This window comes from Cydia splendana, chromosome 21 (genome assembly GCF_910591565.1).
Source record: "Cydia splendana chromosome 21, ilCydSple1.2, whole genome shotgun sequence".
NCBI lineage: Eukaryota > Metazoa > Arthropoda > Insecta > Lepidoptera > Tortricidae > Cydia > Cydia splendana.
In genome coordinates, this window is record NC_085980.1 from 1209736 (window position 1) to 1237423 (window position 27688).

The 27688-nt window shown below is 35.5% G+C and overlaps 1 protein-coding gene and 2 long non-coding RNA genes across 4 annotated transcripts in view; 2 read left to right on the forward strand and 1 right to left on the reverse strand.

The window, feature by feature from the left end:
* LOC134801196 (uncharacterized) lies at positions 1–26243 on the forward strand. Its single transcript, XR_010145641.1, has 2 exons — positions 1–56; positions 26110–26243. It is a non-coding gene; the product is annotated as an uncharacterized LOC134801196 (long non-coding RNA).
* Positions 1–27688, reverse strand: part of LOC134801122 (alpha-2 adrenergic receptor) — a 670379-nt gene that overhangs the window by 399107 nt on the left and 243584 nt on the right. The window lies entirely within an intron of this gene.
* The window catches only part of LOC134801197 (uncharacterized), a 369363-nt gene that overhangs the window by 147869 nt on the left and 193806 nt on the right, over positions 1–27688 (forward strand). The window lies entirely within an intron of this gene.

The window sequence follows — 27688 nt, forward strand, 5'->3', positions numbered from 1 at the left end:
TCATAGTGTGGAGTTCCTGTCGTTGAGTAAGGTTGCCAGAGCTCTACCAGGGTGCGGTGTGTGCGACCCTACGAAACGCGCATAATGTAACACCTCTGGACTTTTTGAGTCACCTCTGGAGTTGCAGGCGTCCTCCATATTGGCTACGGTGACTGCTTATCATGAGGCGAGTCATATGCTTGTTTACCACGGACGTAATAGTATTATAAAAAATTGTCTGAATATCCTTCACAAAGCATATAACTTACGTTACTTACGTCATTCATTGATATCACACTAATTATTGCCACATGAAGCCTACATTCGAGCGCGTTTAAGCGTTCTGAGATTAGTCGTCGGCCGGCATTCTCTTTGATGTGAACGTCTAGCAGATTATAGTGTGGCACAAAGCGATAGCCATCAGCTTAGCCTAGTTAATGATAGATATGGTATTAGTTTAGGGTACCTAGATGAAGTAAGGATATAGGATATAGGATGTCGTAGGTTTTCACGTCGATTCGTACCAATGATGTACTCATCAATATTTGATTAATATCTGGGAGACTCGGAAAATATATAAGACCTAGATCTATTTTTCGCCCCCGAAAACCCCCAAATTTCATCGAAATCGTTAGAGTCGTTTCCCCGAGATCCCCGAAATATATAAATATTTATATATACAAGAATTGCTCGTTTAAAGGTAAAAGATAAAAATGATTAATCGAAGATGGAAATTTTAAACTTCGCACTGTCCTTAAGATTAGATTAGACTAGATTTCTGATTGAAATTACATGTTTTTACATTTACTTAGAATAGCACAAATTCAGAAGCCTCAACTTATAAAAAATCAATAAAACTTAATCTGTCATTTGCAAAGTCAAATAATGAGAACGATTACACTCCCACGCAGCTATATACAGTGAAAATCATTATAACAAAGCTGGCTTTATTGAGGTTCAGCGCTAAATCAATTAAATTTTAAGTGGAATTCATTTATTAAATTTAAAACTGATTACAACTTACTTTGAACCCCGGTGTCTCTCAGGCAATATTCTAGTGATGTTAATAAAATCTGTCCGCAAAATGGCGAACGAATATCGAGACTTTTGGTTATAAGTGATAAAATATCAGTTTTAGTACTTGTCTTTGTCCTAATAGAGTTGTAAATGGAATAAAGTCATTTATAAAAACTTTACTTGTTGATGCGTGTTACTTAAGTATATGTTTTTATTTCATATCTATTTGCGAGTTCCTGTAATTGGCTCTATATATCTATTTAAGATTCCACTGTCATTTAGTTACCTGTTGGATCTCCTTATGTAAATAAATAAGTAAATAAAGTGGTCATGTACTTTTGTAGCTCTTTGTACATTTGATTTATTTACATTTTATTTTACGTATTTGAAAGTTCAAAAGAAAATTAAGTATCAATACCAATGTTCCTTTTGGTTTACTTTTGAGTTTTTTCTTCCATTTATAATTACATATCTTGCCTTATAACCAATAGTGGGACCGGATTTTTGCCCTAAAAGTTTTGATAATTCTAAAGATGAAAAAGTGATACTTATCTGACATGGGACATATTTTTAAGCATATTTGTAAAATATGACGAAAAGTTAGAACGAGCGTTAGATATAAATTAGGTATTTATATCTTTTTAGTAATGATTTTTTAATATTGAATTAAAGTGCAATGTTTAAGTTCCATCGTTTATAATATGTATGACGCTTTATAATGTAAAATTATTAGAAATTTTTTTAACGTGCTTCTTAGTCAAACTACAAATTAGCTTATTATTTTGTCGATATTGAATTAAAGTTTAATAAATCCACAACAACATATCTAAATTCTTAAGTTAATAGGCAAGCTAAAAATTTAGAAGAATAAGATATATGCTTTAGAATTAATATGCGTTTTTTGTCCTATAATATCTAATATTGAATTAGAATCTGTAAAAATAAGTCTATTACTATAAAATAATATACGCAGCCATATTATGGAAAATAAGAAATTTCGGTGTGTAGCTTGCATTATAATAGTAAAATATATTTAAAAAGGCGCGAAATTCATACATACGCCGCGCTGGTCCGTCAGTGTCGCCGGCGCGGCGTCCGAGAGCCTATCATAGCCTGCCTATACCTCGCCCCTCGCCTCGCCCCACCTCCCGCTCACAGCACTGTCTGTCTTTTCTTATCATTCATTTGTTTGTTTTCATATCTCATGCTCTGAAAGTGGGTCGTTGTTGTTCTAAAAGGTGCGCAGAAAGTGATACGTTTATGCTCTAGCGCAGAAAAGTGGTGTACTCCTCTGCGTCCCCGTCCCACGAACAACTGAGTGGAAACAAAATGGAAAAATAGTGTCTTTATTTCCTCGCCTGGAACAATTGGTAATTGTTTAATTTTACTAATCCCACGTTGATCCTTTTTTTTATAAAAAATGATGTAAGTAAATGGTTAAAAACAATTTATTCTTGATTTCTTTCATTAAATTCTATTTACTCGATTTCATAAGACGAGAACCAAAAGGAATACACCAAAAATATTTTTTTAAACCTTAAGCCCCCTCCTCACTCGTGCGCGAATCGCGGCGCAAAGCCGCGAACGCGAGTGTGGCGTCGATTTTCGCAGACAGCGAAATCGATTCCACACTCGCGTTCGCGGCTTCGCCCGCGATTCACGCGCATAGTCTGGAGGGGGCTTATCACTTGCGTAAATGAGCAAAGGCAGAATCTTATACAGCCACAGTTAAACGTTTGTACGATATTAAATTGGTTTTTAAAGTTATTTAGCACTATATTCATGAAAATAAAATAAAATACAATATAAAAATTTCTTATATTATTAATTAAATTGTTATTTAATATTTAAAATACTTTTATTATGTTATTACGTGGTTCGGCGCACCAAGGTCGCGGTGCGGTTCGGTAGTCTGTTGCACTGATAGAACGAAAAAGTATAAAATTAAAAAGTAAGAGGCAATCCCGCTGATTTTCATACTATAATGAACAAATCATTTTAAAATTACTGCAGTTTGTTAATAAATGTGTGTTTTCGTAAATATTGCAATCTAAATGATTTTCGCTAGGGGTCTTCACACATGTAAACTATGTAAACTCTCCAATTGCAAGTAAGTCCTAAGGAAAAAAATCATGGCCGTAGGTCTATTAGGTACTTCAATTAGGTTCTGATTTTGCGAAATTGCCTTGTCTTGTTTGGTTTCCTTGCATTCGATATGAAAAGTAGAGTGTTTAACTCGGGTGAAAGGTACCATTTCCGTCTCGGACTATTGGCGCTCTCACTGCGTTCGAGCGCCAAACTACCTCGACAGAAATGGGTGCCTTTCAACCCTTGGTTAACAATCTACTATTACTGTGGACATATATAAATTAGATGCGTACATTACGTGAAATTAAAGGGGTCCCTTTGTTTCCCATAAAGTTTTAAGTCATAATGTATTGTTTGTCATATAAGAACCTTCGGGCTCTCGAATTAAGGTTTATTTTTGAATGACCTTAGTAGCAGTGTGATAGCGTTGACTCGGCTCGGAGAGTTGGCGAATTGGCGATTCATTCGCCGAGTTAGCGGATCGGATACCAAGTTATCAGTTAGTTTAGTGGCCGAGTTGATTAGGAAGAACATTTGAATTTCGAAATTGTAATAAAAATGTACATGATATTCACAACTATTTTTTACCATAGTTTGTCAAAGGAGTGTCTCATTTCAAACATAGAGAGAATCATCATACTATCTTTGACTTACACTAGTACTAGCACCCAAAAGAAAAGGATGAATATAGTTTTTTGTTTTTATTTACTGACAAATTGGTTTGACCGACTATACCAATTTCTGGTTCCTATTGTCATGTCCTGTCCTATTCAACGTCAATATCATATTATGTATATTATAAACCAACTGCTCAATATTACACGTATACATATTGAATATACAATAAGGTAAGTGACCTCACCTTATTGTATATTCCGTGTCGGCCGTATATGCCTATATACGGCCCACCTTAAATTAAAATGTTTTTTTTTTTAATAAACAGGATATTAATTATGAAAAACTCACTCAAATAGGTGTCTTATTTATTGAAGTTTCTTCATTATACCAAAATAGTTATAAAAATATTACGATACTCTTGGAAAATATACCTTTTATAAAAGTCCTATTGTGGGCCTTATTGAACACTAGCAGGGTATTACTTAATCCCGCAAAAAATAATCACTTTGACAGTAGACAATAACAGATTTTATTGTTTTTAACTTAAGAGTTATACATATACAAATAACAATATTTGGTACTTCACAACAAGAGGATATTTATAATAAGTTAAAAATAATTCTTTTGGGCCTTATTAACTAAAGATATAAAAATTGTCTAGTTTACGCGAAAATAGTAGGTAACTAAAGTCACTAAACATAAATCTTTATTATTATTATGTTTTAACATCTCACACGCCAAGACGAGCAAAGCGCAAGGGCACTATCTACCTTTTCTCGAAGCGCTTCGTCGTTTTTTGGAACCCTCATAACTTGGGGTTGGATTATACTAGATAAACAAAGTTCTCGGACTTATTAAGCATATCAATTGCATAGCTCTTATACTTTAGATTTTATTCATATCTAAAAACTTCGATTTCGTCACTGACTCACTCACTTGATGATTATCAATACCTTTAGGGTACTTCCTGAAGTCCTCTAAGAAGTAGAAATTTGATATGTAAGATAGTTTTAGTACACAAACAACAAATAAATTCAAAAACTTGAATTTTTTAATCCCTAAGGGGAAGATGAGGGGGTTTAATCTTGTATGGGGAATCAATAATCGCTGAACCGATTTAGTTGAAATTTGGTATGTAGATAGGTATTGTTATGGGGAAGGATATAGAATAGATTTCAACCTCAAAGTTTACCCTTACGGGGTGAAGGCAGATTTCAACCCCAAAGTTTACCCTTACGGGGTGAAGGGTTTATATGGGGAATCAGTAAGAAGTACATTGTGTAACAGATGCCCCCAGATACTTATTTCAGGATTTTTAATAGTAAATCACCCCCAACCCTTTAAATTAGGGGATGGAAGATTGTCATAAGCAACTTACAAAAAAAAGTGAAATCCCACCAAAAACATTTTGATGTAAAATGTTGCCCAGACGAAACCATAAGGCTCGCACTGTCAAAAAGTTATCAGATCTCTTGCCAAGCTTCTAACTCTACAAGCCCTAACTTCACTAGCTCTACACCTTAGTCAAAGTATGTGGCTCGGCCGTTTCGTTTCTACAAGAACTATTGTATGTATAATAAAAAAACCGCCCAAGTGCAAGTCGGACTCGCGTTCCAAGGGTTCCGTACATTACACAATTTTTAACAATATGTTTTTTTAGTGAAAAGTGCGTAAAATGTCTTTTAAAAACCCGTAGGGATCGGATCAAAAACTAAGTACTAAGTCCGACTCACGCCACAGATTATACAATAGTTCTTCTGAACAGATACTTATCTCTCAAACAAAACGCAAATACCTACCGTTTTGATACCTACACAAAAATACAATGGAGTGACCTTCAACGCGCCGCTCCCCGCACCGCGCGCACCGGCACAACGCTAGGGTTGCTGACGCTTAGAAATGATAAATAAATACCCACTTAAACAGCGGAGTGAAATAAAAGGAAAGCTAAATCTTAAATTATACCTAATATTCCGATTATGCTTTAGTGTTTGCGAAATAGTCATTTTAAAAGGTCATATGTCCCTGCAGTAACCGCAGTGTTTACGCCGTTTTATAAACCGCGCAATAATCCCAGCAAGAATTAGTTTTAAAACTTCGTGTAATTTAAAACCAGATAGAGATTAATGTTACATAGTAAAGAAAAATAATAGAAACCCCATGAATAAAGGTAATTAATTATAAGTTAACCAGAGCAAAAATGAGTAGGCACTTTCCGGTGTAAACTTACTGTCGTTAAAATAAACATTTACCAAAATAAATTAAAAATTTACTACCTATTTCAAATAGATAGATATCTAAATCTATACATTTGTCACACATAATAAACATTACATGTTTAATTAAAGAAATTCAATAGTAGGTAGGTACCTACTACCCGCGCGATTCGAACTTTAAGATATCGCGCCGTTAGACATTCACTAGATATGAAATAGTAAAGATATGTGACGTTCCACGGCAAAAGGTACCTTATGGCGGCTGGCGCTTACGCTTATTATTATCGCCACTCCAATATTCAGTCGGGGCAATGGTACCTTTTGCCGTGGAACGTCACATATCTTTACTATTTCTTATCTAGTGCATCTCTAATTCATTTCCCGAATCCCGCCGTACGTGTAACTATCGTAAAAATTGACAGTGCGGCGCGCGGTGACGTGCGTACGTGAGCGCGTGTGGCAACCAACTGGCTTGCTTTTCTACCGTGAACGGGAGCAGATTCGTAGGTATTAATCCGAGCTCGCACAGAGAGTTCCATAGGCCTGCTCACGCTTAGCTCCACATTTCTAATAGGTTTTCCTGACATCTATAGGTAAAGAGCTAATATGTGTATTTTTTTCATAATAAAAAGACCCAGTAGTTTCGGAGATAAGGGTAATGTTAATTTTTTGCCTGTTTTCTTAAATAACTTCTAAACTATTTATTTTAAAGTTATGAAAAAAATATATTTGAGATTCTAATTCTAAAATGAGCCCCTTCATTTGATGTATAACAAAGATATAGTTTTTTTTCTTCTATTTAACATTCATCTCAAAAGTGACCCCTTTATTTAAATTTATATTACATATTTACTTTACATGTATGTCTTTGGGTTATAGACAAATTTCAACTTATTAGTCCAGTAGTTTCGGAGCAAATAGGCTGTGACAGACGGACAGCCAGACACACGAGTGATCCTATAAGGGTTCAGTTTTATTTCGTTTGAGGTACGGAACCCTAAAAATAATGATTATAATAAGTTTTTCACCTTATGCCCATGTGGCGGTAGCAAAACAGCCAAGCCACATATTTTGACTAAGGTGTAGAGTTAGTGAAGGGGCTTGTAGAGTTTGAAGCTTGGCTCGACAAGAGATCTGATAACTTTTTAACAGTGCGAGTCTTAGGCTTATGGTTTGGTCTTAGCAACATTTTACATGAAAATGTTTTTGGTGGGATAATTTTTTACAGTATAAATATTTATTCGTAACAGTTAGTATTATCTTTTAACATGATTTTTACTGTACATCTGGGCCCTATTTCACCAACGTGACAGGTGCGACATTTGTCGACATCACTGTTACTGACGTCACAGGCCTTTATAGGCTACGGTAACCGCTTACCATCAGACGAGCGGTGTGGTTGTTTGCCACCAACCAGTGTTGGGCGTAATTAATTACTCGTGTAATTTAATTACTAATTTAATTACATGTAATTAAAATGTTTGTAATTTAATTACATGTAATAAATTTTTCTGTGTAATTTGCAATTGTGATTACATTAATTAGTAATTAAATTACTCAATTACTTTTCATTTACCTTTTTAATAATATGCAAATATGAACAAATTTACTTGTAGTAATTATAAAGAAAAACTTTTATGAATTCCATTATACGCTGGATAACGTTATAACATATTTTTTAACCCTGGAATCATACCTTTACAGGGTACTATGTGACAAACCACGTTGAATATGGCGGTCGGCTCTTACGTCGCGTAGCACCGCATTAGTATTGGGGCGCCGGTAATAATGACGTAAGCGCCGACCTAAGGTGCCTTTCGGGTTGGACTGTAGCAAAGGGGGGGCTGGGACTTGGACAATTGTCACAAGAAATACGACAGTTGTCACGAAATTCCGACATAGAACTCATTTACTGTCAAGAATTACCGAAAGTTCTTTGAAATCTTGTGTCAATTGTCATCATTATCATCATAAACATCACAAGAAAGATACCTGTTTTTTGCCGATATAATAAAGTTTTTTTTAAATAATACAATGATAGTGACAAACAGGAATAAGGCCCGTCCGATGGTAAGCTATAACCGTAGCCCATGGATGCCTGTGACGTCAGCAACAATGAGACTTGTCGAATTGTCGCACCTGTCATGTTGGTGAAATAGGGCCCTGGTGCTACATTACGACACCGGTGCTATAATAAGCACATTAAAACACTCCCTTTGGCCGTGTTTTAAAATTCGTCATTCGTTGCAAAATTTCTATATTTCGCACTTCTATCGTAAATAACTACCTATGTATTCATAAAAAAAGTTACCTATATAAGTAAGTAGTTACTGCCTTTAAAAAGTATAAGTGTCTAAATGTTATTAGACTTTTTGATTCTTTAAAACGTCTTTAGGTCAATAAAGCAAGTGAAAAATTATTAGAGTTAGACCAAGAAAAGTCTGCAGCGATTTGGACAGCCCACGCAGTGAAGGTGTTATTTATAAGTCATAATTTCATAGAAGTTTCTTCAAATCGGCCTTATTAATGAGAGATTAAAAATATTCAAAATTATCTTAAAATATTTTAATCTATTACAGTGAAACCTGGATAAGTGAGACTTCAAGGGACGAGCAGATTTGTCTCACTTAAAGAGGTATTCCACTTACCCAGGCTCTCAGTTAGCCAGGTACAAATAAATTTCTGTCTCATTTACAGAGGGTTCCATTAATAGAGGTGAGAATAGAGTATATTTCAGTTATAGAGGTGTTTAATAAGGTATTTAGTAATTATCTTTAAAAATAATTATGGTAAAATAACCCTTGTCCGTGAATATTTTTTAAGTCTGTTTAAATATTTCTTTGAATTTATGTTGAATGATTCTCCAAAGGATAGATATTTTAAAATAAAATAAAATTTGATACGGACTTCATTGCGTCTTAGAAATTTATTAAATGAAAATTTGTTTATTCGTGTTACTTATCAAGATTTCAGCTTTCGTTTCGATAGTTTTAACTACATAAAGTAACTAATTCAAACTTAAAGTCGTTTAGACACAATTAAGCAAATGCGGAATTTGTGGATAGACTAAGAGTTAGTAAGAATACGGAAATTGATCAATAAAGTCCAAGTTAGAGAGGTCATAGATTAACGTTATCTCAGATACAGAGGTCAATTCCTATACAATTCTAAAAAACAATTAGCAAAATGTAATCTTATAAATATAGTCTCAGTAAAAGAGGTAAAATACACTCTCTGTCTCAATTATAGAGGTAAATGTGACTATAAAATCACAACAATTAATCCCAGTTATAGAGGTTCGTTTTATCTCACTAACAGAGGTAATTCAGTGCTAAAGTGTCGGGACCGCACTATGAGTCCCAGCTATAGAGGTTTCTCACTTATCCAGGTCCCACTTAACCAGGTTTCACTGTATTTCATCTCATACGTTCAATAAGGCCCGGGACTGGACCTTTTTACCTGCACTGACAGTGGATCTTCTTAGCAACAAGTACAAATTCAGAATAATAGGGAGCAACTGCTATTTTTGAATGCTGGGCCTTGTTACCCGCCGGGCCTCATATGCCTGCACCTCACCTACCTTATTTATTTGTTTTACAAGGGGATAATTTGTTGATTAATCGTGCTAATATTGATACCCAAACAAGCGAAACATTCTAAAATTGAACCACAAGCGTAGCGAGTGGTTCGTAAAGTTGAACCTCGAGCGTAGTGAAGGTTTCAAGGGACGAGGGTTAAATAAAATTTTCACTACATCAGCTCGTATAGGCCCTCTTGATTGTTCGAAACGGATAAGAAGAGTGGCATTTAATTTGATGCAAATTTTGAGTTGTTTCCGTAGGTATACTCGTAAAGCTCAGTTGGTTGGTAAAATTGACTTTAAAATGATAAATATTGAATAACGTTAGTTTGAAATTGATTTCAATGATAAAGTAAATATTATCGGAGATATATATATCGGATAACGCTCTTAAACAAAAAATATATGTCGCTAGTCATTTATAACCTAAAAGCGCCAAATTACGCAAAATTATATTGAAATGACACCTGTCTATTGAATTTGAAGAATACTTTAACAAGGGTGGTTATCTGTATGACAATGCATCTAAAATAATTTTCAAATGTATCTATTATTTCTATACTTAACACGATAACGAATTCTACGTAAACCAAACCGCGGGCAATCCCTAGTACATATAGAAATAAATAAGTGTAGGTAAGTTTCCATTAGTGTACCTACTATTAACAATATAACTATTTACCATTGATAATAATTTTATAAACGTTTTGCGTATTTTTTACGGGCACCGCGCTAATCGCTAGCCCGCCACCGTCGATCGCTGCCTCCTGCCACGGCGCACAGCGCGGCGCGCGAAAATGTAACTCAATATAAGCGCGGAATGCATACTCACGTATCAGTATTTAGTGTCGCCGTGATTTTATATTTCTAATATTTTGTGTGGGAACTAAGATCTTTATTATGACCGTGTAATATTAACTCTACAAACTTTAATTCAATATTGGCTATACTGCTTAACCAGAAATCAATATCTAGACAAGCACATTGTCTACATTTCTAACTTTTTAGAAGTATACTAAGTTAATAGATAATATCGTAATTTTACAATATCAGCTACTTTAATTCTTTATTGACAAAGTAATTCGTGTTTTTACGTTCACCAGAAAGCAGCTGTTCCAGATTTCTAAAAACCGAATATTGTGAATAAATTAAAGTGTTATTGAACATGTTACAGTTTTTTGTAACTTTAATTTTATATTTACATAGTTATTTAGCAAAATTGAAATATTTAAATATGGCCGAACGCTCCACCTATAATTTTCTAATATTTTACATAAATGTTATTTAACATGCATGCAATAACATATCAAAAAAGAAAAAACTTTAATGTTATCAAAACCCATTTTTGTTCCACCGCTGGTCTATTAGAACTACAAAAGATACAGTAAAACCACCTGAACGAAAAAAATACAGTTAATTTTGGACCATAGTTTGGAGCTTTGTTCTATAGTTGGGGTTTTACGGTACCTACCATGAATACGTGTGGCGTCGTGCTATTCACGATGGTCAATCCAAGCACGACGATGCCTGGTTTTCCTCATTCAAAGAAAAACGCATGAGGCGCCACGAGCAGGCCTCCAACCCCCGCCCACCTGGGGGAGCATACACCTGCCGCGTGTGTGGCCGAGGGATCCTCTCTCGTATAGGGCTTTACAGCCACGAACGCAAGTGTCGTAACCAGGATGCTGCTTAAAACATCTGACACAGATGATAAAGGCCTGTTATTATTACCATGAATACGAGTACTTATACAAAATGTGTTGTATAGTTACTGGAACATTTGAGGTATCTATATAGGTATTTACCTATTATTTTAAGTCTCAAATCCTTTTAAAGTCTTGCATTATTAAAGTAAACTCCGCTCAAATGTAAAGCTTCAGCGGCCAACATCAAGATTGGCTACCAATCTAAATCTATAAATACGCATCATTTCCTTTACTCCAGATAACGGCAGATCCAATCGGAACTTTAAAGGGCAAATCTTGCATTCCTATTGCTTAAGTAATCAAGTGACTTGGGGTCTTGGACTACTGTAATGTGACCTTAAGATCCGTAGGTAACAATAATTCGTATCTTGAGTCAGTATAGTGTCCCTGCTTACAATCAGGAGGTCCCCGGTTCAAAACCTAGCTTTGCATGACAGGCAGTTTCTGGAGAAACGCACAGTTGATGACTGGCAAAAATATTTTCCTTCCTTTTATTACTAATTCAAAATTTAAATAATCTTAGAAAACTGATATTTCAGCTTCTACTACTCTATATACTCGTCTGACCTTTAGTACAATACACTGAAACATTATATGCCACATTACCTATAGTATTCTAAACTAAACATGTACCTATAACACTTTAAACTCTCGCGTTTTGTACACATATTTAATTATACAAACGCTGCACCAGCACCAGCAGTCTTTCCGTGACCACAGCTGGTGCAACTCAGCTGAAACGTCGGAATTAAAGGTAAAAACAATGAAATTATATCGCGGTAGACCCGTTTGTGTAATTAAATATGTAAACATGTACCTATTGTCTCCACTTCAATACATGCCCGATGTGGCTTGACTATGAATCATATTAATCATATAATATTGCTAATCAGACGTGATTGTCTGCGGGCTGATTCAACTCGGCAAAATGATAGACGTGATGTGACCATACGACTACTCAAAACAAGGTGAATGGATACATGGTCATTGTCAAAAAAACCTGCCAAAACCATAACCAAAGAACGGAAAGCCGTAATAAAATCAGTAAATGGATATATTTAATACCCGCATCAAAATACCGACGGTATTTTAATGTCTTCAAATGTGTCCTAATTTGATTATTTATCATTAATTTTCAACTATAATTTATGATCGACGTTAACTGACCAGATAAGGCTTTTTAAATCACACAAGTAGAATTCGAAGAAAATAGAATTCCATATTATATAACTCATGAAGATAAAACATTGTCAATAATAATCCCATTAACCTCTTGTATGTATGACAAGAATCCTGACGGAATTTTAAGTCATCTTTTTTAGTTTATTTTAGACAATGTTTTTTTCTTCTCTGTACATCGAAACAGAGCTTTGAACCCACGTTTTCTGACGAGTCACACACGTGCATATGATATGTTAAAGGGATGCCTAACCTAACCTTCGTTACATGTCATCAGCACATTATTAATAAGCCAATGTATTTGGATCCACCAGACGTTCGCCCTGACCTGCGATAAGGTCGACCGAAATAACCAATGAAAAGCCAGATTTAAATGAAGTTCTAATCAATATATTTGGTAATGAAAGGGCAAGACTTGATAGGCCACCTAGACCTTTCAGCAGTGTAGTGTACCGATAAAGTAATAATCACTCAGTCAATATTTATAATCGTATGTACAGTCACGCTCCGTGATTGTAAAGCCATCCAGGGTCCTAGCTAACTTATTGGTTCAATACTTACGCTATGGAATGTCCAATTTTAGCTAGAACTCTAAATGGCGCAACAATCACGGAACGTGTCTGTATCTGTCTAAAAACCAACTTATATTTTAAAGCCAAATCTAAATTCACGTTAAGCCAGTTCCTAGTTAGTCTGCGGAGTGACTAACCGTTATCAAGTTAGTTAGTTAGTTAGTTCTTTACACTATTGAACTTAGGAACGGCAGTTGGCACGTCCCTATGGTGTGATTTAGTTTATTTAGTTTATTTGATCATGTTAACTGGGGCGGAAGTCAAGCAAAATTGTAGCCACAAATGTTGACTAAAGTTAGTGCTTGAATGTGACATAATTTGTGCTCTGATTTGGTGGAGTAATTTTATTACAATGATGGAACGTCTCGCGCTCGAAATTTCTCTAGGAGACAAAATCTAATGAAGAGTTCTAGAGAATCTTCATGAACAAGAAATATAATTAATGCCCTTACTGGGATCTGAACCCAGAACCACATGCATCGCTGGCAGCGTCACTACCATTCAAACTAAGGTCGTTATACGATAAAGATAAAGATACATGGTTTATTATTCAAGTAGGCATATAACATTGCGCTTATGAACGTCAAATAAAGCTACACCGGCTCTAACCCTACACCTCTGCCTTGAAAAAGATTTAAATCCCCCCTCAATAGGAGGAGGAAATCCCAATATGGCACCGGCAAGAGACTCCGCGCTATTATGTCTATAATTGTACTATTTAATCGCTGACATGTAAATTACCGGGAATTCTTAATCGAAACGTAAAATATCAAGCGATTTTCAGATTAAAATACGGAAGTTTTCATTTACGAAATAGAAAATTTAAGTTTCCATTAACAATGGTAAGAAGGAAAATTTCGCAATTTCGAAATTTTCCCAACACATCAGCGTCTAAATATTACACGTATGTGGTTCAACGCCGCAAAGCCTCTGAAACCATACATCCTGTATAAACTCAGGCATACAAAGAGAATTCATATTGTTCTATATAAATGTTGCGCTGTCGAGCTACAGGTTGCTCCAATATCCACGAACTTTGTGCGCGAAGATTAAGTGTACATGCATTATGTATTGGCCTGGCGTTTGGGATACACTGTTCTGACGGATGGATATCAAAATCAGATGTGACATGTTGCGAAACAAAGCTTTATATCCCCACTCTTACGTCATCTCTGAAGTTGCAGGCGTCCATAGCCGATAGAGTTAAGATTAAATTAAATTAATTATAGTGTAGTTGTTAAATAAAAATATTAATGTAATCGTATAACATTTCAATAATCGAACTATTTGAGTTTACAATCGTCTCAAGACTTATGAACAGACGAGGTATATGGTGCTTCAAATCTTGTAACTTAAATATAAACCAGTTACGGGTGTCTCATAGAGCTGAAATTTCACAAAATTCCATATTTCCGATGACAATGCAATAATATGCTAACATGGAGCTGATCTGATGATGCAGTCGGAAGGTAGCCCAAGGAACTCTTCGATGAAAAAACATAAACATATTGAGTTCAGGCTCATTTGAAAGGTCTCGAAAAGTACTTGAGAGACATGCAAAGGAGAAAAAGCACAGTCGGCAATAAAAGTGTGTATCAAAAAATATTTTTGATGGTTACTTGTTTTTGAGCTCTACTAGTCAGGTTTTTATAGTTATTCTAATTCGTTGGTCTTCCACTATCCTCCTCAATGTTTGGCAGTGACAATGCCCGTGTGTCCATCCTTCTATACCGTAATATACCTGACTTATGGCTCCATAGCTTTGTTCAACGAGTTTTAAGCCTCAGTGTTCAAAATTTTAGTAAACTAAAGTACGCGTTAGGCGAGTTTGGGTGTTTGGCAACAGATGGAGTTGCTAACTAATAACGCTGCATTTGTATGTGTGGTTCAAGTTAAAAATAGGGTACAATTATGACCATGCAAGACCTGGTACATGTATAATAATAAGTACTATCAGTTGATAATGTCCTTTTTTTGGGTTCCGTACCCAAAGGGTAAAAACGGGACGCTATTACTAAGACTCCGCTGTCCGTCTGTCCGTTCGTCACTAGGCTATATCTCATGAAAATATTCACAGATGATGTATTTCTGTTGCCACTATAACACCAAATACTAAAAACAGAATAAAATAAATATGTAAGTGGGGCTTCCATACAACAAACGCCTTTTTTTGCCGTTGTATGACGGCTGCCCCACATATATTTAATTTAAGAAGCAGCAACAGAATATAACATCTTTTGTGAAAATTTCATCTTCCTAGCTATCACGGTTCATGAGATACAGCCTGGTGACAGATAGACGGACAGCGAAGTCTTAGTAATAGGATCCCGTTTTTACCCTTTGGGTACGGAACCCTAAAAAGTGAGTAAGGCTTCCAATGCCCAGGGCTGAAATCGAACCAGAGTCCTCTGCTTTCGCGGCAAATGCCTAAACCACCCGCCCACCCGGGCTTTTGAGGGTCATATCGATCCGGACTGTTCATCCCCGGCAGTGGTTATTGAATTAAGCCCTCTAAATCCATGGTCAAAAGACACATTGTCATATCCTAAGCCGGTAAGCGGTCAATAAAAAGGGTTGAATGTAAAACAGTGCAACAAATTGTCGATTCCCGGCCTACCCGTAACTTATTACGCCGGAGCGGCCATCAATCTTCCATTGTGGAGATATTGCTGGCCGCCAGAAATATGATTCGGGATGGAGAAACGTTGGACAGATTTTTTGTGGGCCCGTAACGATCTTTCCGGATTTAAAGCTTGCTGGAAAAGTCAGTACGTTTAGTCGCCTTCAGATATATCGGAGCGGCCAAGGCCTCTATTGTCAAGGCGTTAGAGTGCATGTTCGGATATTTTTGCGCACCTTGACCGCTCCAATATATCTGATGGCGACAGTAGGTACTACGAATTATTAGGCTGCGAAAGTCAGGGCAATTGACATAGAAAAATATCAATAACCAAAAATATTTTAAACCGAGAACCGCCTTTATGTCATACGTGTCGTACATGTCATAAAATACTTAAATAATCGACCAAAGGGTGAAGCAGCCTAAGTATTAGCATTTGCAAAATTTACCCCAGAGCTTCTAGTTCGAAACTAAAACCAAAAGTTGTATTTTAAAGAGGATAATACCCTGCACAGCATTCCAACCCCCTCCGACACCCTGGGGGTTCACAATTAATACCCTAAAACCCCAAAACTGATAAAAAAAAATCCTAATCTATCTGACGGCCGAATCCCCACTTTTGGTCAAATATTATTGGGACTAAAGGCCAAAATTGTTGGAAAAATTCAATCTATTTATCTAAAATAAATAAATAAACAATTTCAGAATCTCTATATCTCTGTGGCATATTATGGCCTGATTCAGACCGCATTACGGATATCACCATGCAGCCCTATATTTGTTACCCCTACATATCCCGCCCTCCGCAATTGATTTCCATTTACCGGTTAGGATATTGATAAGCCACTTTTAAAATGCAGTCAATTTAAAATGATATTTAAAATGTATTTATGCCAATCAAACATCAACATCAAACATCAACATTTATTCAGCAAATAGGCCACAAGGGCACTTTTACACGTCATCATTGAATTTACATACAAGCAAAAATAATAACATCAACAATTTTATAAAATAAAACTAACAATTCAATCTAACGTATTACAATTACTAAGAGATGTATATGGTCTCTTAACCCTTATCTTGGCATTGTAACACCCGTGATACATGGAACTTTAAAAAATCTAGCAGGTTCACTTTATTACCTAACACCTCCTAACACAATAATTCTTCCATCAATATGTCGAGCTACCCTCCTTTTTTATAGAAAAAAATAATAGACACAAGTGTCATTTTAAATTAATTAGTAATAATCAACATGGAGTCACGGAAACAACAGATTTCGGTTCGCACTGGAAGTTTTGCATTTATTTCTTAGATTAGTATTTATATTTTCCCATAATTTACATTTTGATGCATTTACTATCTGTTAGTGCATAAATATTTACCATGCATTTGAATTTAAAAACATTTAATAGGTACACAGAATTTTACAGATAACTGTTATGTATTATATTTGATACATTGCCAAGAACTCAGAAATGTACATATTTAAAGTATTGTATTACATTTAATACATTGCCAAGTTGTCGTTAAAATAGTTTTACATGTTTTTTTATTTTTTTTTATATTTGTGGGCTTACAAAACATGTTTCAAGTATTTTGTATTAGTTGTCGTATTATTTAGTTATTGAGCTTTGATTTTTTTAAAGTACTAGATTTTATTTAACTGTATATTCGCACGCCGTAGCATTATTGCTACGCCGTAGCCCGTAGCACGGAAAAATATGTGTATGGCAAAAATGCCCCCAAAGTAAAAAAAATATATTTTTTTATGACTTTTTATTATTTGTTTACTTTTCATATTTTACTCAACTTTTGCTGACAACTTTTTTGAAAGTTTACGGGATCAGATTTTCCGCCCATGTGATCAGGTATTCGTAGATATAATTTATTTTTACAGGTGTAATAGTCATCTCATGTTTTAGATTGCGTTTAATTAGCAATAAATGAAAATTTCTGTTGCATTACATGTTTTATTTTTATTAAAATCCACATTTTTCTTCTAAAAAGTAGGTAACTATTTTGTTGAGGGATTGGCATTGTATCAAATATGATACATAATTATGATTTTCCGAAACTAGAAAATCCTGGATTTTTTCCCTTATTTTTTAACAGTCCAGTATGCTCAATAGGTGACGAAAAACTAAAAAAAATGTTTATATTTAACATATTTTGAGCGTTGCCAAGATAAGGGTTAATGTCGAATTACATAAAAAATACAGATACAAAACACACAAAAAAATCTATAATATTTAGAGGTGTAAATGTCTCTAGGTGTCAGAACTATAAGATTATATAGTTTATCAAGTTATCCTTAGAGATGTATAGGGTCTCCAAGAGTCAATATCCTGTATAATTAATACATTCATTAAGAGAAAAGAAACATACGAGAGCAGAATGAGGCGTCTCACTGTAATTAATTAATAAAAATAAAGTTACTAAGTATAATAGCTTGTGTTAGCTTAAACAGACCAGTCTCCACAAACAGCACCCGTTCACGAGTATGACGCGTATCTCAGCCATCGCCTCCCTCAACCTTCATTCGAGAAAGTGGCGACCCGATCAACGACGCCACCGTAAGCAAAGACTTTTAAGCGAGCATGACATGTTCAAGCTACCGGCCTATAATAATATTAAAATAGTAATAACATGTAGCTGTAAGACACGGCATTTTGTGCTCGTATGTTACATAAAAAGACAGTATAGCTTCACATAATTACTAGCCTAAGTTGACTTAGAGATGTAAAGGTCTCTAAGTGTCAGAAACATTAAAAATATAGGTATGTACAATCAAAAATAAAAATAAAATAAATAAATAAATACTTAGAGATGTATAAGGTCTCCAAGTGTCCAAAACTAAAATTAAATTAAACAATTTAATCAAGCGAGAACATCATCTCATGTGTCAATTCTACTGGACACTAGCATATTTAATTCACAATGTAAAAAAAAACAATATTTATTTAGCTCTTATTATACTAATGAAATCAAGCTACCTGCTTAAAGGCATCTCTATCGTTTATAAAATCATTTCAAGTGTAGTACGCCTTACTTAACAAGGAGCGCTTAATGTGCGACTTAAATTTGTGAAGTGGTAAATTCACTACATCAGTGGGGACTTTGTTATAAAAACGTGTACAGTTCCCGACGAAAGACGTACTAACCTTACGGAGGCGGTGGGCGGGCACAGCAAGCTTATGTTTGTTTCTAGTGTTATAGTTATGGATATCACTGTTAACCTTGAATTCGTGGATGTTTTCCGAACATACATAATATTCTCTAGTATGTATTGAGATGCAACGGTAAGAATGTTAACTTCTTTGAATTTCTCTCTTAGGGATACTCGAGCGCCCAGTCCATAGATGGAACGTACAGCTCGTTTTTGCAGCACAAATATTGTCTGAATATCTGCCGCTTTTCCCCACAACAGAATTCCATAAGACATAACACTATGGAAGTAACTAAAGTATACCAGCCTGTCGACTGTCAACAATATTATTTTGTCGTTATAATGAAAAATATAATTATGTATATTTTTACAAAATATACAGTACACGTAAAACTACAATTAAATAGGTCCTTTTAATCGTAAAAACTTTGTATAATAGAATAAAAAACCGGCCAAGTGCGAGTCATACTCGCGCACCAAGAGTTCCGTACCATTACGCAAAAAATCACGTTTATTGTATGGAAGCCCCACTTAGTTATTTATTTTATTCTGTTTTTAGTATTTGTTGTTATAGCGGCAATAGAAATACATCTTCTGTGAAAATTTCAACTGTATAGCTATCACGGTTCATGAGATACAGCCTGGTGACAAACAGATAATTTTAATAATATGTTTGAGTCTCACTCACGGGAGTCTTATAGTTGAAATATTTTTCAAGGAATTTCACGAAAACCCCTGGGGGGCGTAGCATAACTAGTCTCAAATGTCCACAATTTCACGTGCCACACGTTCAAACACGTTCATGTGGCGGGTACTCCAGTTAGCTGAGATTCTGCAGCCGACAGAACAGTTGCATTTTAGCCAAATTAGAGGTAAATCTGGGGGCTTTTGTGGAAATACGTAGGATAACTGAATACATGAATTTACCTATCATTTAATTAAAGAATTAGACTTACGGCCTGATTCGAACATTCAGATACGTTAAAAATGTGCTAAAAATACGATCATCATCTTCCTCGCGTTGTCCCGACTTTTTTTTCCACGGCTCATTGAGAATTGGCGTAGGCACTAGAAGCTAAAGATACGATATATATCATATATGTCAGTGTCAAAAGTGACGTTTTTGTTTTAATAAATCATGTATCTTTAGCACATTTTTGACGTATCTTAAAGTTCGAATCAGGCCGAGAGTAATTGGCGTTTTGAGTTCATTAGAATCCTACGGACTTCATTTAATCCTAAAAAAACCGGTCAAGTGCGAGTCGGACTCACGCATGAAGGGTTCCGTACCATTACGCAAAAACCGCTCAAGTGCGAGTCGGATTCGCGTTCCAAGGGTTCCGTACATAAGTCCAAGTCACGCTTGACTGCACATTTCTAATAGGTTTTCCTGTCATCTATAGGTAAAGTACTATTTTGTGTATTTTTTTCAAAATTTTAGGCCCAGTAGTTTCAGAGATAAATGGGGGGGAATGGTCGGACAGACAGACAGACGCACGAGTGATCCTATAAGGGTTCCGTTTTTTCCTTTTGAGGTACGGAACCCCACAAAATATTTATTTTATTCTGTTTTTAGAATCCTGTTGTTACAGCGGCAACAGAAATACATCATAAATGAAAATTTTAACTGGCTATAGCTATCACGGTTCATGAGATACAGCCTGGTGACAGACAGACAGACTAGACGGAGAGACAGACGGACAGCGGTCTTAGTAATAGGGTCCCGTTTTTACCCTTTGGGTACTGGAACCCTAAAAATTACATCTACCGATTCTCTCAAGTATCTCAACCGATTCTCTCAAGTCTCTCAACCGATTCTCTCAAGTCTCTCAACCGATTCTCTCAAGTCTCTCAACCGATTCTCTCAAGTCTCTCAACCGATTCTCTCTAAGTCTCTCAACCGATTCTCTCAAGTCTCTCAACCGATTCTCTCAAGTCTCTCAACCGATTCTCTCAAGTCTCTCAACCGATTCTCTCAAGTCTCTCAACCGATTCTCGTGAAATTTAGTGAAACGAACCTGCATTCAACGGATTTTTTGTGAATTAATCCCCTTATTCATAAAATTACACGGGCCTGATTTAGTAGAATTACGTTTTATCCCTTTCTTACAAATACTGAAGTTAAAATGACAGATAAAGACCAACGATTATTAGCTAATTGAGGCTTGAAGCGCGTTTATGAATAAGGGGGTAAATCTCTGATTTTTTTTTTCAAAATGGCGGAGCCCCTTATTTACTTAATAATAATCTTAACGCCAACGTGACGCCAACGACATTATAGTTCCGTTTACACAAACAGACACATTTAACCTCTGATTACCTATGCATATAATCAGCAAATCAAATCAGGCAAACTATGGTCCAAGTGGTAACAGTGTTGCGGCGAGTTGGCAGTTTGGGCGCAAACCTACTTTATGTAAACTATGTTATGACGGGGATGGGTGAATAATAATTAATAAGTAAGGTCAATGTGGCTAATTCCGTCATAGGGGCTATTCCGTCCACGAGCGTATATTTATTTGATTTAAGAAAATAAACCATTTGCTTTTGATTGCTGAAACTAAAAGCAATCGCTGCTTTGCCGATGAAATTATCAATTTTGTTCGTACTTCGAGAAAAAATTTAAAATGTAGTGGTAGGGTTGGCACTTAAAAATATTTCATTTTTTGATTTTGTTTTACTTTTTAATCCAGCTTTACGAATATAATAACTCGATTGTGGATCACTTAGATAACATTAGGTAGGTAGGTATCCTTTTAGCTGTCTCTAGAAATGTTCCACCCTGTATACAAAATCCATCAAAACACGTAAGTGCGGTGAAGACATCGACATAATTATTAAATAAAGCAACATCTACCGAAGCAACTTTGTAGCTAAACTCACACAAATATTTATAACCGCGACAGTAAGTCTAAATAAAAACCAGTATGGCCGACTGACGGGAAAACTCGCAATTACTTACAATACATCTTATCTTACCGTCGCTCTTTGTTACAAATTGAACTCTATTACGTACGTTGAAGAGTATATTTTTCAACAGACAGTATATGTTAGTGTATGTACTGTTGTAGTTATGAGGTTAGGTAAGCGTGTGATCGAGTGAGGGGTCCGATCACAACGCGTAATTTTGGAGACGTGTTATCGATGCCTCACATTCGTCGGGTCCGCTTTTCCAATTTTGTCGACACAAAAACGAATGGGAAAGCGATTTTTGTTCTTACTGGTTCATCAGCGGTTGTTATATTAGGTTTTTGTTGAAGGATTTGAAATATGTTAACTTAGTTACGTAAAGGGAGCAAGTGCTGTAAATTGGTCGATTTCTTATTCGATATTGGTATCATCGACGCTGGATGCGGGTCGCTTCCAACCGGTACGAATGGAGGTCCAAGGGGGAGGCCTATGTTCATCAGTGGACGTCTTATGGCTGAGATGATGATGATGATAATGATTGGTATCATATTTTCAGGAATGTTAAACTATCAGGCATAAAATAGTGATTCTGTCAAAAACTGTAACACTGTAAGAACTCAAAATAAGAAATGATAGGTCTAGTTTAATTTGTTAGAGGTACATGAACCTAATGATGTTATACGTATGAATGGTTTGAAAATTATATTTTAGACAACATTTTGGGAGATAATTTTTCTTTTTTTTAATCTTACGTAAGAGAGCGTAACAAGGCGTGTATTTACAAGGAATGTAGATATTTATTCAGAACATAATTTAATTTTTCCATTATGTGATATCCACCTAACGGACAAAATCATTTTGACTTATTTTCAGACAAGGAAAGCTCAAGACTATTTTTTTATATAATGTGTCTTTAAATACAATAAACCGTAAAATTATTTTAGTACCTATATGTCTCACAACAGTTTAAATTCGGAAATACGAACTACTTATTTTACTACCATGAACAACAATAGAATATTATAACTTCCGACACAAGTTTCAAATGGAAAACCACCGATCCCGCTATATGTTGTATACTGTCTGTGATATGTTCAGCTTTGTTCTAATTCTTGCCATTCGACGAATTATACAGGGTGAATACACATCGTCAATCGAAATAAGTTTTATAATACAAACTTTATATAGTCAAAAACAATTTGTAAGTTTAGCATAGTTTTGTTAAATCGATATTGTTGCTGTATTTGATAATAAAAAGTAAGTATCACTTACACACAAGTTTGCTCACAAGATAACCGCCATGTGGAATGTTGATTAGACGATCATTGTCCCGATAGTCGTTTCAGCGAAAAGTCTCATAGCGAAGTCTCGACCACGACCTTGAGAGACTCGCTAGATGGTTAGATTAAGATTCAGATGCAAAAGGCGATGGTCTTGGAGACGGTGCGGATAATCCGTCGGTTCCACCCTCTGATGCGGCCCTGCCCCGCTGCTGGCGGCACTCTAGGTGTATTTGTATGTATTTTATACTGTTTTTGTATGTGTTTTTATATTTTACTTTACCAAACCGAAGACAAGATAAAAAAAAAGTAAAAAAAAGTAAAGTATTTTGACTCTCGTCAGATTCCACCCTGTATGAAATATCTGGGCCTTTATTTTAGTCGATATTGTTTCTTAGGCCTTCGTTATTGCCATTATATAATATTGGTTTTCTTCCGCGAATTCTTTTCTTGTTTATCACGGATTCTTATAGGAAAATATATCTTTTGGATAAATTGTGCTCCCTTTGTTAGATAAATGCGAGTTTTATAAACAATTGAAATATAACATAAATTAGACGTATTTCTAAGTAAGGCATCCCTTCAAGTGGCGCCACCGAAAACGCGAAAAGTAGTCAAGTGGCGCAGATGAAGAAAATTTTACAAAATCGTCGATTTAAGCTTTTCTATGTTTGAAAGTATATTAAATCACATATTGTTTGAATCAGCGTTATATAGGCTATTTGAATATAGCAATTAAATTATTCTAATGTACATACATTTGGCCAGTCGTAATCAAACTCCGGAAGAATGACAGTTTTCCAGCTTCCTTTCCTTGTTGAAAATGACTACCACCATAAAACTAATTGATTATTGGAGGTAATTGCTATTTAATTATCAAAGGAAGACTTTTATCTTTAAAATTAAATCAATAAAAAAGACCTAAAATACAATTTCTTTTACAAAACAACCTCTTAAAAAAACGAGTCTGACCTCGGACTAGGCGGTCGCTCCCGAATCAATGGTCCTCACCAACAAATTTTATACCAAGTGTGTTTGTGTTTCTTATGGTATGCTATCCTTCTCTAACTCGCTACCTAATTTTGGGCGCTAGAAGAGCGTAACTATACTTAAATGCGTTCAATTTCACCTCTAAATACGTCAACACCTCATTAACCACTCACTGGTGGATGACAGTTTACTGGTTTTCGCATCGACCATTCACTGGTTGACCGCCACTTGAAGGGTTTACTACGTAGGTACGTAGTGAAAGCAAAATTTGTATGGCAACTTTTAATATCGTTCACGACGTCTATGCGGGAAAGCAGTCTAGTCGTGTAAACCTAGCCTTATTCTACTAATGCTACTATTGAGTAGCTGATAGAATAATGCGCCGAAAGTGTTTTTCACCCTTTAAAAGTTTTGAAAATAAGTATAGACTCTGGTACCTTAATACCATTACTATGTATGTTTTCGCATACTAAAACTGTCTTTGTAGCGTAAAAGTAACACAGAAACTTGTAGCAACGAGTAAACAGCTTGAAACTGTTGTTACACAGACGGCCTTTTATGGAAACCAATCCGTTCCGCCTTTTACACGTCTTGTTGTTGTTACACGCCCAGTTAACATTACTGTTATTATGCTGTAACTATACTCCGCCCTTGACGTTGTCGTATACGTCGTTTAAAGCGACGTCCGGCCCGATTTGAACTTTAAGATATGTCAGTTAATAGATCTAGAATCGTTATGGATTAGATATGTCAGTGTCAAATGTGATGTTTCTTCAAACAAAAACGTCACTTTTGACACTGACATATCTAATCCATATCGTTTCTAGATCTATTAATTGACGTATCTTAAAGTTCGAATCGGGCAGTGAACAGGCACCTTCAGCCACCTTCATGATGAAACCCGTCCTAATTTCTTGACCTTAAAAATAATAAATTGATTTGTTCCACAGAGATAAGAAGTCAATCCAGATACCTCTCAATTCAATACATTTCACCTTTGAAAGTAACCGTCCGTCCCAGCGTTAAAGATAGAGGACATTCCTTTACGTAAATAGTGAACTTTGACCAACCTTCATAAAGAGGTAATCTAACAAATCTATCAACGAAAGAGGCACGCTGAGCGAAATTCATTTATATCTTTGGTATAGGAAACATTCCTATCGCTCACTAAGAACAAGCGAGTGGAGGGTTTAGTAAAAAAAAACCGGAGAAGTGCGAGTCGGACTCGCCCACCGAGGGTTCCGTACTTTTTAGTATTTGTTGTTATAGCGGCAACAGAAATACATATGTGAAAATTTAAACTGCCTAGCTATCACGGTTCATGAGATACACCCTGGTGAGAGACAGACAGACAGACAGACAGACGGGCAGACGGACAGTGGAGTCTTAGTAATAGGGTCCCGTTTTTACCCTTTGGGTACGGAACCCTAATAATTTACTCGTTTCGAAAAGAGTAAAGTTAAAGGTATTTCGGTGTTTTAGTAGGAATCTGCCATACCTACCCTACACCGGAACAGGTAACGCAACAGAAAACCCTGACGTCAAAATGATTTTTGTTATTATATGTATGTATGTTAGTTTCTTCTTATCTTTTACTTTTTATGACTTAAACTTATTAGTTTGTCATATATGATGCCAATCTCAAAAAGTAAGCTTGTAACATAGTAAGCAACGGGTTGTTACGGACTTCGAGGTCACAATACATTGGTTTTCCCGAAAACTAATATAAAGTATTATACGTAACGTAAGAACGCAAGTGTCACTTGCGCCCACATTATTACTACGTAAGTAACACAGTGTAAGGAAGTTACAGTAGTATATCACTTGATGCCTAGTACTATGTCTGTATCTTTAGGTATTTTAATAAAAGTAAACAAATAATTTGTACATTTTCGGGTAGTTATCACATTTATTGGTTAACCAACCAAATACAAAACCGCCTGGATCAGTCACTGAAAGACCTGACTTTAACCTACATTATTTGATCATGTAATGTTTTGATCTACCCTCAACTGGCTTAAGGAGCCATTTGAGGGTAGATTTTGTTTACTTTTATTTAAATACCTATATACAGAGTCTAGTTACGGTTCATTCCAAAATCATGTGACATTTTATCACTGGGAGGGGGTTGGAATGGAAAAGTCGCTGCTAATATTATGAATGTGAAAGTCAAAGTGGCAAGGTCGGCAACGCGCATGTAACACCTCTGGAGTTGCAGGCGCCCATAGGCTACGGTGACTGCTTACCATCAGGCGGGCCGTATGCTTGTTTGCCACCGATGTGGTATAAAAAAAAAGTATAATGTATAGACAATAAGGAAGTTATCGTTTCGGTTACATTTTACTGAGGATTTTATCATACAGCTTTTCAAAAGTGGGAAGTTGGAACATGCCTATGGGTCCGATAAAAACTTAACCGTTAAACTCCATTTACTTTATAAATATGTCCAGTACTAAAAAAGATGTTGACCCTTACCAAGTAAACCTTAGGTCCCCTGAATGCTCACGAAGTCAGCAATGGCAAAATAGCGTGCCAACGCTAGGAAGATGAAAAATCATTGAGCTAGGGAAACTACTTTTTTTCACTCTGACACAACTGTCACATACGACTATATTCACACCATACATCTCAGTGATGGATGCGCGCCCTTACAAGCACAAAAATAGACCCATTTACGATCAAATACAGTCCAATCTAATATTATTATGATTTATATGGGAGAAGGAAATTGGTTTCAGTTTTTTGAATAGGAATGGCACAATTCATTTCGTGTTTGGTTCTATAATGTTTCAGGTTTTCTGGGTGACAGAATTTTGATTGATTGAAAGCTTTAGGTGCTATGAGTTAGCAGTGGATTTTTGAAGTAAATAAAACAATCTTTTAACATAATTTTGATGTGTTTGTTTTTGCAGCATAATCCGTTGATATATGCGTTACGTTTCTTTATTAACTATTTTACTTTTTTTATTTTAAAAGTCCGATTTGAAACTTTGGAATTTTTTTATGTAGTCTTCAGTATTTTTGTAAACTAGAGTTTTTAAAATATGTTAAAGTAAAAGATTTTTTATTATCTTTAAAAATCTGCTTTTGCAAGAATTTGAGACACATTAAAATTATAATTTTGATTAAATATTTTAAGTGAGGAAGCGTTTTCGTCCCGAACCTTTCAATAACTGATTTCTGTTAGTCAACAATGTACACTTTTGCGTTTACTTATGCAAAAGTTAAAATTACACATATTTTTAATATTCTTTTATAGCAAATCTACAAAGTCCAGACTATTATATAATTCAACTTGAATTGTACAAAGCAAGAATCCAGCATTTATTTTATTCACACATTTTCTAATTAAATTCCACGCAAAACCGCAAATGCTAGAGAAAATACCGCAAACACTTACACAACCAGGAGGCCAATTCCGATTTGATTTCTTTGTACGATTTTGATCTTATTTTGAAGATTATTATCGATATATACATATCGATAATAATCTTCGTCATATATACAACATAAAGGTCATATCAAAACTAGTTAAAAACGATAACAAATTGTTACACTAGAATCGTCCTCGTAAATACATACATAGTAATTTATTGCTATGTATTTTTAACTAATTACTATCCTTGTCTTTTGTATGTATATATTAATTTTGTTTTTATATTCATGTTACCTGTCGTGATTGTTTCATCGGATGATCTCATCGGAAGATCAGCGCTGGAAGTCGCCAGCAACATGCACCATTTCGTGGCACTTTCTCCTTT